Below are 16,337 nucleotides of genomic sequence, written 5' to 3'. Positions count from 1 at the left end.
CCCGTTTCCCCCAAAATAAGACACCCCCTGATAATAAGCCCAATCGGGCTTTTGAGTGCATGGCAATAAGGCCAAGTGCTTATTTCAGGGTTCAAAAAAATATAAGACAGGGTCTTATTTTCAGGAAAACATGGTAATAGTATTCTAATGATGGACCTTCCTCTTTATTTACTTCATCGAGGCGCTGGGTTGTAGGAAACAAGGAAAGTAAAGCAAAGCCAGTCCTGGATAGTGTATGAATGGGATACTATTAAAAAATCTCAAGACTGCAATTTAGATTGAAGAATGAAAGAGGGAAAAAAGCCCCAGAGAAGGCAATGGCAGATAACTTCCACACTAATGAAGGCAAATATACATGTCCCATGATAATGTTACAAGATCCAATCTGGGTCGGTCACCAGGACCAAAGGTTTAGTCTTCCGAGCTTTCAGACTCATGCTAGAGCCCATCCTCAGGGAACTTCTCTCTAGCAGAATGTGACATATTCTGTTAGAGAGAAGTTCCCTGAGGATGACTCTAGCACGAGTCTAAAAGCTTGAAAGACTAAAACTCTGTTCCCAGTGACTGACCCAAATTGGATCCTGAAACTTCTACACTTTTACCCAACATCAAGAGGAGTCTGGTAGACCATCTTCTAACTAACTCTTTTTTTAAAAGGCAAAGCTTTGTGAACTGTAGCTCATTTCATCAGATGCATGGAATGGTTAAACAGGCTTGAAAGGGGTTTGAAAGGGGACTGAGCCAAGGGTGAATGGGGGAAAAGGGAGCAGCTATACAGATAAAGGTTACCAGGGAAAGAACTGAAAAACAGTGTAGAGGAATAAAGTTGACAAAACTCATCCCAGTCGTGTCACCTGTTGTATGAATTGTTGATGAGGGTTAAGCTTGAGATTATGATTCATTTGGCAGATGGTCCTTCAGTGAGTCCTGGAATGACCAGCACATCTCTTTGAGGAAAGAATAAAGGTGACATTTGACCTTCCAAGCACAGTGAACCAAAATCAAATACAGACATATTCCAAACAGAATAAAGGGAGTTAAAAATGAAGGCAGCTGTCTCTGAGGAGCCTGAAGTAATGAAACATATTATAAAAATGCCAATGCTGTGAGAATAAATGTGAGTAGAAACCCCTGTAAGTCCAAAATTCAGTTTGGTGCGGGACTCAAAACTGGCCCTGTTTTCCAGTACCACCAACATCTATGGAACATGTACATGATGGATGAAAAAGATTCGTTTGAGCATGTACAGAATACTAGGCTGCTTCTTTTTGGCTGTTGTGTAGTTTATGACTTCCACCACAGATAATCTGGATCTGAGTACAGGACTTTGAGAGTGGGTTGTATTACCTTTTATAAATTCAGCAGTTTCAACACCTATAATTTGAGAGTTTATCCCTGGTGGGAGTCAGTATTATAGGTTTTACTAGGTTTGAACAAGTGTTCTAAGAAAAAATACAGCGTCGCAATTGAAAATATATTTACTGACTGAGTACACAGAGGGCAGTAGGGGAGCAGGACCACACTTACCAGCTCTATCCTCAAGTGGAAAATGAAGCAAGAACTCTAAACACACAAAGCAGTGTATGTGCAGCCTTGTATACTACGGGAGTATGAAGAACCTTGTAGGCTCTCTCTTTGCCTGAAATGCACACAGAGAACTTCTGCAGATAAGCTTTTGTGCCAGTGAAGCTTTTTTTAAAAAAATCCCTTCCCGCAAAAATGGGATGGGATCAGCATTTAGTGTGTTAGTGTTGAAGGAATGAATGCCAAACCTCACAATATCTTACAATATCCATTTCATTTTTGTGAACTGGCATAAGGTTTTCATGATGATGTTTGTGGGTTTGCTTGGTTTTAGATTGTCACTGACCTTTGTTGATGTTTCAGGCATGCACACATCAAGGTGCTGGAATGAAACACAGAAGAGAAGGAACAGCTGTGAAATAGGACATGTTTTTGAAACTGATCTGAATCTAATAATTGAATGAACCAGTGATTCCTAACTTGTACCCTTATGCCACCTTTCTCCATATTTAATCTTCCCAAAAATTGAGTAGTGTTGATACCCACAATAGAAAGTAAAAGCTGGACATCACCAAAAGAAGTGACCTGATCAGGGCTGGCCTTTAAGGACTTAAAGCTTTCAAACAAGCTTTAAGTAGCCTTGGTAGTACAGTGGTCTAAGGCACCCTGTTTAAGGCCTGCAATTACTGCAGGTTCGAATCTCGCCAAGGCTCAAGGTTGACTCAGCCTTCCATCCTTTCTAAGATAGGTAAATTGAGGACCCAGTTGTGGGGGCAATAAGCTGACTTTGTATAAATATACAAAAGGATGAAGGCTATTGCTGAGCACATTGTAAGCCGCCCTGAGTCTCCGGAGAAGGGCGGCATATAAATCAAATTAAAAAAAAACAAAAAAACAAGGAGATAAATCCTGACAGAAGCAGATGGAATAAAGGAACTCATGAATCTATCATTCATCACTAACCTTTATTGGAAGAAATTATTCATAGAAATTATTTCATCCATGGAACAGGGAGTTGATGGAACTGCAAACCCCCAAGTCAATTCTTGCTAATTGTAGAATAAAATTCTAAAAATGATAACTTTTATCCAGATTTCTTTATTAAACACAATCTTAAAGTGGAAGCAGAAGTGGAAATTTGTTTTAAAATCTTAAAAGTAGAAGCAGAATTTTGCAGCATATTAAATTTATTATCTATTCATTTATTTTTATTTCATTCCTATAGCTGTCCATTTCAACAAGTGACTCTTGGTGTATCAAGTGTACAACAATGTGCCGCATACAGCATATAAATGATCTTAACTCTTGTGTCTTTATCCCAGAAAGCACAACTTCTGGTTCAGAAGATATGGGATAAATTGTTTCTATATTCGATCATTCATTCATTCATTCATTCATTCAATCAATCAATCAATCAATCATTTTAAGACAGACAGCATTTGTGGACAGGTTCAAATAAAACAGTCAATTGCAAGGATAAAATCCAGAAACCAACAAGGATTAAATTCAAATTAGAGACTATATAAATCAGAACAATCTCCGGACTGTTTTTCTAGTTTGCTCTCTGGATGAGGCCCTTACACAGCTGAAATTAGTCGAACAATGTGTAACGGTTTCCTAAAATGGAACCTGTTGGTTTTAAAATGAAATCCAAGGTGGCTAAGGGTTAGCAATCATATCCAAAAGATTCATTCCAACAATAAAAATGCAGGCATTTTCTCCTAAAGTCTTAAAGTGGGCCTTTGGAAGAAATAGTTCACTGTTCATTTGGGAAATATTATGAAAGCAGTTATAAAAAGATCTGCAGATGCTCCATTGAATGGATGGAGTTTTCTCCCTCAGGACAATTTGTCCCTTTCTTTCTAAGTCAGGAGAACTCTGTTTCCGTGGAATGGATAAAGAAGCAATCCAGCAAATGTAAAAGTTTCTTTCACCTTACCTTGCATGTGCATCTCCTTTAAATTACAAATAAATCTCATCAAGAGAAAGGTAATAAGCTGGAATCCTGGTGAGCATTTTACAATCTGGCTTCTGGTACCTTGGTATAAAGGCTAGAGGTTGCTGTTGCAAGCATTTTAATATCCACACATCTTTATATACTATTGTATTTCATGGCCTATATTGAACATTAAACTTCTGATGTCTTATTATCATGACAAGAACAGAAAATAGTACCAAACCAGGGCAATCTATTTTCATGACAGGTTTGCAGCATGCATGAGGAATAGCAAACATAAGCCATTCTCATTACAGTCTGAAGACTGTAATCTCCTTGTCCTCCAAGGATGTCATTCCTGGGGCAATCATCACAGAGGGATTTTTAAGGATCATATTTCATATTTCTAGAAGTTCTTGAGCAATCCAGTTATCAGTTCCAGCTACTTCCTAAAATGAATGTAAATTATTCTTGCCAAGTCAGTTCAAGAAATACTTATCAACCGTGAATAATAGCTCTGAATATTTATGAAACACATAAATGCTTCAGAAATATTAACAACTTTTATCTGTAAAAGTCAGATTCTTCCAATCACATTGTTTGATGTGAATACAGATTTCAGTCTAAAGCACTTCATTTTTTATTCAGAATTGCAGATTATGTATCTATGTATAAATAGTCCCTGAGCCATTAGTTTTGATTTACATATAGAAAGTTGATGACTATGCTTAGAAGTCACAGTGAACAGTCAAACGTCCTTTAGTCTTGGGAGTGTTCCATTATGTTTTTGTGCCATGTGGAATCTGAAGTGGAAGGAAATATTTATATGCACACTTCTTAGCTGAAATTAAGAATCTTGATTGGAAGGTACAGGTAGTCCTTGGGTTATGACCACAATTCAGCCCAAAATGTATATTGCTAAGCGAAACATTTGTTAAGTGACTTTGCCCCATTTTACGACTTTTCTTGCCACAGTTGTTAAGTGAATCATTGCATATGTTAAGTTAGTAGCACGGTTGTTAAGTGAATCTGGCTTCCCATTGACTTTGCTTGTCAGAAGGTCGCAAAAGCTGACCACATGACCCTGGGACACTGCAACTGTCACAAATATGAGTCAGTTGACAAGTGATTGACTTTTGATCATATGACCATGGGGATGCTGCAACAGTCATAAGTGTGGTTGTATCTTTGAACAGTCACTATTGACTGTTGTAAGTCGAGGACTATGTGTATTTTAAGTCCTTTTTGAAAAATGTTTCCAGATGGATGAATAAAATATTGGAAAAGAAGCTGGAATAGTATTCACACTATTTGCTTATTTTGCACTTTTCTACCGTTGCATTTTCATGAGAAGAATTAGAGAAGGGGGGAAGAATTCCTCTTAATAATGGCATACTTCAGCCATCCCTTCTTGAAAGGAATTGTGCAAGGATTACAGTGAGCAAAAGCATCCCTTGATAGCTCCATGAAGAGGTAAATGAAACAGAATGTGGAGGAAGAAAAGCTGGTGTCACCTAAATCTTCCTAGAATTCAACAACTGCCCTTCTCTCCAAATCTTGAAATGAAACCATGGAACATGGACATTGCTGTGGTCTGACGACAGAGATCTGAAGGAAAGTAATTCAAATCCATGGTTATGACATCCAGGTTTTATCTTTGTTCAACCAGGACCCACCGAAATTGATGGAAGATGTATAGAGAAATACAGGATACTCAGACATTGACTGTGACCATTTGATAAATAAATAAATACAAAGACATTACATGCTGCCATGACCATTTTAGTTAGATTTGTTGTTTTGGTGGTGGTTAATTTAGAATAACAGAGTTGGAAGGGACATTGGAGGTCTTCTAGTCCAACCCCCTGCTTAGGCAGGAAACCCTATACCATTTCAGACAAATGGTTATCCAACATCTTCTTAAAAACTTCCAGTGTTCATCTCTTTCTACTTTGAAAAAAAATGGAAACAAAATTTGTGATCAAATTGAATGAAAACTTTCAAGGAAGAAAAATTTGTTTTTTCAGCACAACAGTAACATGAAGCATTAGCAAATGTCAAGAAGAGTGATAAATTGGGGGAAATGTATACAGTATTTTCATCATCTTAGAAAAGTTCTCCCAGTCAAGTCAGTGGTCTGCATTTCAAATAATAATTCACCGCTGCTGTGTGATCCCTCATTTCTTACACAGAATTTAGAAATGAAGAATATACAAACAAAAGTTCTACATATAACACAAGATGAGAAATCCACGGTATTAGCACAAGATGTGGTAGGAGCCAAATTATGTAGCCACCAGCTGTATTTACATGGAGAAAGTGTGGACAGAAATGGAATGAAAATACATTACTAATTCTCATTTTGTTGGATCTTTACCAGTTTCCTTATTCTGCTATTTTATTGTAATGACTGTAGCCAACAGGGCTCATGCAATGTTGTAGAGGGTAGCCTTTGAAATCTGGAAAATCTGCAAATTTATTATTTCTGCCCATCAGATTGTTAACAACAGTGACCTCTCATGTAAGATTGACATCAGCAGATTAGGACACATCAAAGACCTGAAAAGTGGACTGAAACATTTCATTGCTTCGGTTAATACAACTTCCATTCCTCACACAGAGAGAATTATATTATATTATATTATATTATATTATATTATATTATATTATATTATATTATATTATATTATATTATATTATATTATATTTTATATATTTATATTTATATATATATATATATATATATATATATATATATATATATATATCCCATAAAATACATATTTTTAGAACATGCCCCAGAAATAATTATTACAGTCACCAATTAGAGTGCCAAAACATTAAAAAGCAATGCTCCTGGAAAATAGAAGTGGCAAGTTTTTGGAAGACAAATTTGTAAATACACGGAACACCCTACGTTGTGATGACATGGTAGTATTGAAACTTCACCATTTCCATTAAGCAGGAGAAATAACAAACCATGAATCCTAAGCAAAGGTTATCAAATCAAATAATGCACGACACACCCAAATAGTCAAAGTTATACAAGCTATTAATACAGTTTATATAAGAGTTACGTAAGTTATATTAATTACACTGGTTTACATAATTATTTCTAATCTTTCTAAATAAGATATTCTTGGGAGGAAGATTTGTGAGCCAATAAAAGGGTGTGTATTCTGTTTCAACTTCAAAAAGCATAAAGTTTGCTTGATGATTCTGTTGCCATAGACACCTTCATAAGGCCAAATTAAAAGCCTGTTTTGTATAGGGTCCTTGCTTTGCCATGTGGGGTCTGAATGACTATTGCTCCACAGAGTTTGTTTATTACGGTTTCTACATGTGGTGCACATCTGAACTTTGTATTTACAGAACTTTTTCAGTTTTCTAGAGAGACAGAGATGCATTGTGTGACAAGGCACTATCAACCAAATATGGAAATGAAATGGAAATCATTTGATGTCTGCCCAGTGTAGAGCAGACATTTATTTTGAAAGATGGTACTGAACATTTGTATCATGGCTGGGATGTTTTAAAATATATAGCTTCAAAATGTATAAACTAGCAGCCTCATATAAGAAACAAAAATATGAGTATGGACACTCTAAATTCTGAGATTTCCAGAATATCATAATTTTGCTGATATTGAAATTTTATCATTCTTATCTTCTGATCCAAAACTCCACAGAGACTCAAAAGCCATTCTATCATTACCTCTCTGTTCCTTTGCCTTGTTCATTCAGAGCTGGGTTTTAAAAGGCCTTTCAAGATTCTCCAACAAATACATAAACAGCATTTTTCCAAATGTCTCTGGGGGGAGGGGGATCTCTGATGGCTTCTCAACAGCAGGAATCTCCCTTAACTGTGACAATAGCATTTCTACTTAAAAAGATACAGGAGGAGTATACAACTTTCTTTGGGATGCAACTAAAGTGCAGGAAGCCAGGAAGGCTGATGTTCTGCCCCAGCTACGGACCCCAAAGAACACAGCACACACAAAGTCCGTACAAACCTTACTTTACTAATTTAAATCAGTCTTTTCTGAACAAAGGCTGTTAATTTAACTTCATTAACAGACGACAATAATTCAAAGAATAATAAATCAATTCTGAGGCACAATATTTCAGATAACTGTAATCTTACTGTGGTTGGCAGAATGCCCAGAAGCAATTTGCAGGAAAACTGATAAGAGAGAAACAAGAGCCGAATCAAGACGCGAAGGAATGTGAACGAAGTTGTTTCCTGCAAATTGCATCAGTCATCGTCCTTCCTTAAATAGGCTAGGGGAGTGGCCAATTAGCACCAAGCCTTACTCTCGAGGAGACCTCCTCCTGAGGAGCCACTCCTGCCTTTTCGCAGCTCTGCGCGCTCATGCATCGAGAAGAGGCATGAGCCTCCTCTTCTTCCTCTTCACTTATGGGAGCTTCTGGGGGTTCTGAAGGCCCTGGCTGAATCCCCACCTCTGGCACCACATCTTCTCCAGCCTCCTCATTGTCTGACTCGAGTGCCAACTGCACAGTCTGCTGGCGCAGTACCACATCAACCTCCTCACTGTCGGAATCAGCTACTAACTGCACAGGCTGCTGACGGGCCACAACAGCTGAAAGCTTTTCTCTGGACAGAAGACCATACAAGAAAAGATCAGATATTCACAGTTTCCTCCTCCCTGGGAGGGGAAAGGGGAGCCTGCAGCCACCGTAAGTTTGGAACAGGGTCATTTGTAGCTTTTGGGGGTTTGTTGTAACTTCAAACAGCTGTTAAGTGACAGGTTGTATCTCAAGGACTACCTCTAGACCTCTTCTCGTTTCATGCAAATTTTTTCTTTTCCACTCCTTTCTCATTACAGGCAACTTGCTTTTATGCTTCTCCTGTCGTATCCAACTCTCACTTCCATATAACAAAATAAATAGACAAATGTTCTTACACTCAGTCACTTTCATTCCTTTCAATAAAAGTTTATTCCTTGCACAAATCACAAATTACCCACAAACTTTGCATCAGCATTTGCATGTTTCAAAATTTCTCTATACAGTTCTTTATTTTTAGTCAACATTCTGCCAGAGTACACAAATTCATCTACTTGCCATAGGTCTTTACATTTATGGATAACTTTATTGTACTCCATTTTCTGTATCAAATATAACTACATTGTTCCCTTGATATATTAATTTTCAGTCCTACACTCTTCATGCATCATTCAATTTATACCTACGACTCTTGCTACAAATCATTTGTGTCCACAACCAACAACAAGGCATCACTTGCATTCAAAAATATGCATGCATTCAGGTTGCCAACCAATACACTTCTGTCAACACCACAAGTGATTCTTTAACCATTAATACATTAAACAACAAAGGAACATCACACATTCTAGTCTTATTCCCTTGTCAATGCTGAACTATTTGCTATGCGTTCATTCATTCATTCTCACTGATGTTTTCTCCCATTGTATCGTTTTTACTGTATTCAGCAACCAGCCTTCAATTCCATATTTATACATGTCCATAATTCAAGTATATTCACTTTATCACAGTATCTGTTATCTAAATCAGCAAATGTAATATAGATGTTCTCACTTTCATATATTTCTCAATGACTTGTTGAAGAGTAAAAATCTTCCCTTCAAATCACAAATTTTCTTCATTGCAACCTTTGATATTCTTTTGATCTGAATTCTTCCAACCTTCTTTCCACTTAACAACCTTCTTTCCACTTAACAAACTGATCTCTATATTTTTGAACTTATTCTTGTTACCTTCTTCATTGTACAGGGAAACAGAACAATCTTCCAATTGCCAAGAACAAAAACACAAACTTCAGAACCCTTTTTTTTCTTTTACAGCCTTTCAGTTATTGGAAAGCTGCTCTCACATTTCCTCTCTCGCGTTCTCTTTTTTTAAAATAACCCAGTTCCTTTAAACTTTCTTCATAAGATTTAACCTCCAGACCCTTCAGCATCTTTATTGTTCTTATATTGTGACAACTAGAACAGAACACAATATTCCAGGTGTGATCTGACTAATGCAGCATAGACTGGAACCATCACTTTCTGTGAACGTGACCCTACAACTCTGTTAATGCACCCCAAGATTATATTATCTCATATGTTTGCTGCACATTGCTACTGGTTCTCAGTAAATACAGAACCTTAAATTTCTCATCATTGAACTGCATATAGTTGTTTGGGGGTCCAGTATTTTAGCCTATCAAGTTCCTTTATCCCTCAGCCTGTCTTCTGAGGTGCTAGTAAGCTCCTCATCTGTGAGGTGTCTACAAATTTGTTGAGCATCCCTTCTATCCATTTGTCTAAGTTATTTATGAACATGTGGAAGAGTACTGGGCCCCGTACTATGAACCGTGTGGTATCCCATTGCCTCCCTCCCTCCCTCTGTGTAGATACCATACCAATCCATTAAGGACCATGTTTTGAGCATAATTTTTCAACCAATTATAGGTCCATTTGGATCATCCCATGTTGTTACATATTATCACAAAGGAGGCTAACTTTATCAGCTGCATTAGTTAAATCTAAGTATGTTGCATTCACAGGCTGCCTTGGTCCACTAAGTAACTTTATCATAAAAAGCAATACAATTTATCTGCTTTATTTATATATTTAATGAGCGTTTGTGTCTTTCTAAGTGATTGAAAACCCACCTTTTGATGATCTTTCTAGGATTTTCCCAGATTTTCCCTTACTGATGTCAAGCTGGTTAAACAATAATTTCTTTATCTTTGGAACAAGGTTACTCCTACTCCTACAATGTTACTCTTAGAGAGACAGAGATGCATTGTGTGACAAGGCACTATCAACCAAATATGGAAATGAAATGGAAATCATTTGATGTCTGCCCAGTGTAGAGCAGACATTTATTTTGAAAGATGATACTGAACATTTGTATCATGGCTGGGATGTTTTAAAATATATAGCTTCAAAATGTATAAACCAGCAGCCCCATATAAGAAACAAAAATATGAATATGGATTTTCCCTTACTGATGTCAAGCTGGTTAAACAATAATTTCTTTATCTTTGGAACAATGTTATTCCTACTCCAATCTTCTGCCACTTTCCCAATTCTCTAAGTCCCCTCAAAGACAACAATTACTGAGATTTTGAGACCACAATCAGGGATATAAATCCAATGCCATATTTATTCAATTTATTCAAAGAGACTAAGTATTCTCTCACCAATTCCTTATCTATTTGACCTGATTTTTCTTTCTATCCTTATAGTGTAGCCTTTGGCAAGATGGATTTTTTCCCCCTTCCTTTTGCAAAACAGTTCAACCTATTCCCTGTTGTCCATTACCATCTTGCCATCTTCTCCAGACAGTGGAGAACCACTTCTTCGACTTTGTTCTTGATCCACACATACACCCAAGAATCTTTTTAGTTATTTTTGGCATTCGTGGCCAGACTCAATGCATTCTGAGGACTAGCTTTCCTGACCCTCCTTACAGTTTTGGATTATTTCCTGTTATTCTGCTTTTGCTATACAGTATTATTCTCTTTCCAATTTTTAAATGTGTCTTCTTTATTTTTTTCACTTGATCAGAAACTGTTATGCAAGCCCAAAAGGTTCATTAGGTGTCTCCCTCTTTTATTTCTTCTATATTTCATTCCCATCTGATATTATCATACAAATTTCTCTATGTTCCTCCCAGCATCCCTTCACTTTAATTTAATTCCAAATAATTTTGTTTTTATTTTTAGTTCCATTTCTCCTTTCCAGAGGAGAAATGGAGAGAAGGGTTTACCCTTCTTTATTCTCTTTTTTGTTTCACTAAAAAAGCTCTCCTTTGTTTCTTTCTCTTCTAAGTGTATCCTTTCCTTGATGGATTGACAACATCAGCAAGTATTGCGGGCCCAATTGGGAAAGGAAAGAACTGTATTATTTGGAAACATGCGGAAAAGGCCTTTTTCCTGCAGTGGATAGACAATGGCTAAAATGATGATAACGATGATGTAAATTATTCAATATCTTTTTCTCATCCCCAATTTTTCAGCAACCAGTTCTCTTTTTTCACATTAGCACATCACCACACACTTCTATGATTCTACAACATAATTCTTTTCATTGTTACAAGCAGCTCCCATATCCTTTTTCTTGGGTCCATCTTTTCATTCTATGGAAGATAAATTTGTTTTCTAAATAGTTTTTCATACAAAACACATATATTCATTCTTGCAGTCACTCTACTTTCATTCTATTTTCTTTTACTTCTCTTCTTTTTTTTTACCTTTGCCAAATAAAGGTTGCTCCAACGTTCAAAATTTCTTGTATCTTTCACTAACTGTAAAATATACAACATATAATCTTTCACTGATTCTCCTAAATTTTCATCATAAAAAAAAAATCAATCAATCCTGCTTTGAATACACAGTGATTTCTTTGCCACATATGAATATGCTTAAATTACATCTTGGAAACAGACTTCTTCTAAGTAGACACTCTTCAGTCACCATTTTTATTTTTTATAGGGTCTCAGTTCCCTTGTCTATACTTTCCAATCTCATTTCCATTCATCCATCCATTTATGTCAACTAACACAATAATTTTTTCTAGCTCTCATTCATTCAGATAGTTGCACAGTTTCCCAAGAAGTCATCTTTGGTTTTTCCATTTCCACTCTTCATACAAGCATAATGTACAACAATCACTAGACTACGAATTTTAACTTTCATTTGCACCAACAGCACAGGCAATACCAATTCATATTTTCTAACATATTTTGCCTTTCCTTCAAAAAACCTATATTTTCACTTCTCTGCAAGTATTCAAGTCCAGCCCATGCAATTGAGAAAAAAAGCCCTGTCTATTAGTTTTACTGACATACAATATATTTTCTCCCTTTTGTTTCATTTGCTAATACATGATCTTTGCCATTTACTTCTCTTCTAAATACAAGTAATCCTTGCTGGATGGCCACTTGATCAGCAAGTATCCAAACTTATGATGTTGCTGAATGAGGGATGGTAACAAGAGTTGCTCATAGGTATGGTTGTTGCATCAACCATGAAGTCACAGAGTCCCAGTTTGAACACTTGGCAACCAGCTTGCAATTATGACATTGCAGAGTCCTGCAATCATGTGATTAAATTTGCAACACAGTTGTTGCACATTTGCAACAATTAAGTATCTGGGGGTGCAGATAACTAACAATCTGAACTGGTCTTTCCATATGTCATCCTTAGGGAAGTGTGCAAACCAGTGTCTGCATTTTCTGTGCTGGATGAGGAGAGCAAATCTTTCTCCTTCTGTCCTGACCACTTTTTACAGAGGCACAATTGAGAGCATTTTAACAAACTGCACCACTGTTTGGTTTGGTGACTGCAGTGCTTCAGAGAGAAAGTCCATTTAGAGAGTGTTGAGGGCAGCCAAGAAGATTATAGGAAGCTCACTTCCTGTCACTCAGGATATTGCTTATAAGTGCTATGTGCTTAGAGCTCAAAGCATTGTTAAAGACCTGACACACCCACTTCACGGTCTGTTTCTGTTGCTCCCCTCTGGGAGGAGGTTGTGAAGTATTTCTAGCAGGACTACCAGATTCTCATTGTTCTCTATGCCATCCATCTGGTAAACTTGCAAGATTCATTTTTCTCACCATGTACATGTATACATCCGAACTAGACTGTGTTGTTTCTCCATGTCATATAATATATGAGGGTATATGCATATTTTATTTATTTATTTATTTAGTCATGTTTATGTAGTGTATATTGGAAGTGGTGATCCTTTGAGAGCTGTACGCAATGAAATTTCATTTTAATGCATGCCAATTAGTGTACATTCAAAGTGACAAAAAGTTATTCTAAGTCTAAGTTTAACCTTCACTGCTGGCTTCCCAGAAACAAAGTCAATGAAAAAGGTGCAATGGCACAGGATTCACCTAACAATAGCAGGTGGAACTCCCAGACAATGCTGGCATATGTCAGCGTTGTCCCATGGTGTCATACTTTAGAACTACATTGCTTAGCAACAGAGTTCCCAGTCCCAATTACTCTTTGTTAGCTAGGACTACCTGTAACAGAGTTGTTGCCAGGTGGTCTCATAAATATTAACAGGGGTGGGCTTCAAAAATTTTAGCAAGGGGTTCTCTGCCCGGTTGCTGGGCAGGCATGTCCATAGTGGACGTGGCCTAATCGGCCCCCTGTACCATGGCAGGGAGGGCATTTTTGCCTTCCCAGGGCTCTGGAGGCTTTCTTCGAGCCTCCAGAGCCTCCCCATGCTCCAGGGGCTCTCTGGAGGCTGGAAACAGGCACATTTCCTGTCTTCCCAAACTTCCAGTAGGCCTGTTTTTCATCCTCCCCAAGCCTCCATGCCTGCCCTGCACTTACCTGCATCCAAAACAGGCCATGTGGGGACTCCTGGGAGGGGCGGGGCAGGGTGGGCAGGGCCAGCCAGAAGTGGGATTTAGGGGTTTTCTGAACTGCACAGAATCTTAGTTAGAGGTTCTCCCAAACCCCTGCGAACCTCCAGTAGCCCACCCCTGAATATTAACTTCTACTATGTCATAGTTTTTTTCTTTTCAATCAGGCCTTTCATGTAACATTTTTTAATAAGATAGAGTTGATGTAAACTAGATTTATCAGCCATAATTATACCTGTGCAGATGCAGTGATCCATAGGAAGGTAAGGGTAATACCAATTAGTTTTGGACATTTTGACCAGTATACTACAAATTTAACCTATACTTGTATTTACCTTAAGCACGCTTATGGCTAAACCATGCAAACTAATATCTTCAATATAGAGAATATTATGTAAGCTAATAGAGTGTGCCGTATTTGGATCAAAGGCTGGTTTAGATTTGGCATTGTTGCATACATCTAAACATCTGCTTAACTCAGATTTGGCAGTTCAAATCTCACCAGGCTCAAAGTTGACTCAGCCTTCCATCCTTCCAAGGTGGGTAAAATGAGGATCCAGATTGTTGGGGGCAATATACTGACTCTGTAAACTGCTTAGAGAGGCTGTAAAGGACTGTGAAGTGGTATATAAGTCTAAGTGCTATTGCTATTGCTATTTTCTTAAATCTGTAAGGCTACTAAAGCAGGCACTGGTAAAGGGCTTTAAAAACCAGCCAAGAGATACAAATAGTTTCCATATTGTATTCAAAGCATTCTTGCCTTGTTTGATTCTAAATACTGCACCTGAATAAGTCAACACATTGTTGCACATACCCACCAACTTAGAACATCAGTTGCTCAAGACGCATCTTTGATTCTCTGATTCAAAACTCACAGAATTGATAGAAAGCAAGAAAAATGATGTTACAGTATTGTAGCTACTGTTTTATGTGAAAACTGTATAAAGGTTCTACCATACTCAAGATGAATGCTGACACATATCATGTGCTATAGAACTTAAATAGCTAAAGTCTTTCAACAGAGAATTAGATTAAATAAGATTTTGTCTTGCTTGTTTTAAACCTGAGATTAAGAAGCAACATCCAAAACCTGAAAGTTTCCATATTCTTCTTTCCCTTTTCTCCTAATATAGAATCATGTACAGTACTCTGCCTTTATTGTAAGCTTCATTACAGAATATTTTTGAAGAAAAAAAGAACCTTCTTTTAAGAAAGAAAAAAAATAATCAGAAAATTGGTGAGCTACTCATGCAAAAGAGATATTTCACAGGATGGACACTATGCATTCTCTAACTACAGGATTGTTTGAATAATGATTAGAGGTTTTCCTTGCTATCCAGCCAAAACTGATTGCCATCTTGTCAGTTATTACAGTGTGAAATTGGCTTCACTCTATTTCTTGTTAAGGTAGCCAGAGAATGAATTCAAAAATAAATATCAGCAAAGAGCCAGGCTAGACAAACCTAACCTAAAAGCAATACATGAAAAAGTAAAAAAGAAAGGGAGGGAGGGACGGAGGGGGGAGGGAAGGAAGGAAGGAAGGAAGGAAGGAAGGAAGGAAGGAAGGAAGGAAGGAAGGAAGGAAGGAAGGAAGGCTCACAATTGACTACCAGTGTGAGTCTTAAATTCAGCTTCAGAATGCTAGTCAACACACATACTATGTTTATTTATTTATTTTGTTAGTTTGCATGACTGCCCATTTTAAGCAAATAACTCTGGGTAGCTAACAAACCATAAAAGTCAAACAAGCACATAAAGACACTAAAGAAAAAATAAAGCAATAAAACATGCCACCAAAAGAACTGTCAAATGAAGAATACACACAGATCAAACTCCATTAACACCCTGGCCCTAAATCCTGAGGAAAGACCTAGGTTTTAAGGCTTTCTAGAATGCAGCCCTTCTCCTCCCTGCAGGTTGATATAGTTATTGTGAATGTAGATTGTTTGTAGACAGAATATAGTGAGGTTTGTAGGGTCAAGAGAGAAGTCAGAGAAGAGTCATAATTTCAGATTGATAAAATAATACAATTAATTTGTAAGGCAGGCAGAAATTATTGGCTCTGTGAATGAAGGAAGGCATAAAACCAGCTGACAGAGCTATTTTATATTGTGGTCAATTATTTTGAAGGATTAAAACAGAATTCTTTCAAAAGCTCAAAAGAAAGAGGAACGCCAAGTGTCAAGGAAATCAGATATTACTTTTTCCTGATCTGTCGCCAAAACTGAGCTGAAGAGGCGGACTGTTCTTCCAGTAAAGAAACTTCCTGTCAAAACTGTGGAGGTGGCTACTCCAGTCTTGCCCAAAATAAGGATGAACTGTGAAAATAAAAGCAGTGCTTTCAATCCTCACAGTACTTCATTAATGCAAGCTTCATTCATCCCAACGAGGCACAGCCTGGTGCAATGCCTCAAGGATAGATATTTTCTGGATTTCTGATGGTTTATTTCAGATCTGCTGAAAGTGAATTCATTCAGGGAGATCTGAATTTTAGCATAGGT

The 16,337-nt window shown here is 37.3% G+C and overlaps 1 long non-coding RNA gene across 1 annotated transcript; it reads left to right on the top strand.

Moving 5' to 3' along the window:
* The first annotated feature begins 13,466 nt into the window (after positions 1 to 13,466).
* On the top strand, positions 13,467 to 16,104 carry LOC117672394 (uncharacterized). Its single transcript, XR_004593224.3, has 3 exons — positions 13,467 to 14,099; positions 14,970 to 15,073; positions 15,967 to 16,104. It is a non-coding gene; the product is annotated as an uncharacterized LOC117672394 (long non-coding RNA).
* Positions 16,105 to 16,337: the final 233 nt, after the last annotated feature.

This window comes from Pantherophis guttatus, chromosome 3 (genome assembly GCF_059756535.1).
Source record: "Pantherophis guttatus breed Tessera chromosome 3, ASM5975653v1, whole genome shotgun sequence".
NCBI classification, from domain to species: domain Eukaryota; kingdom Metazoa; phylum Chordata; class Lepidosauria; order Squamata; family Colubridae; genus Pantherophis; species Pantherophis guttatus.
This window is presented reverse-complemented; position numbering and strand designations above follow the sequence as displayed.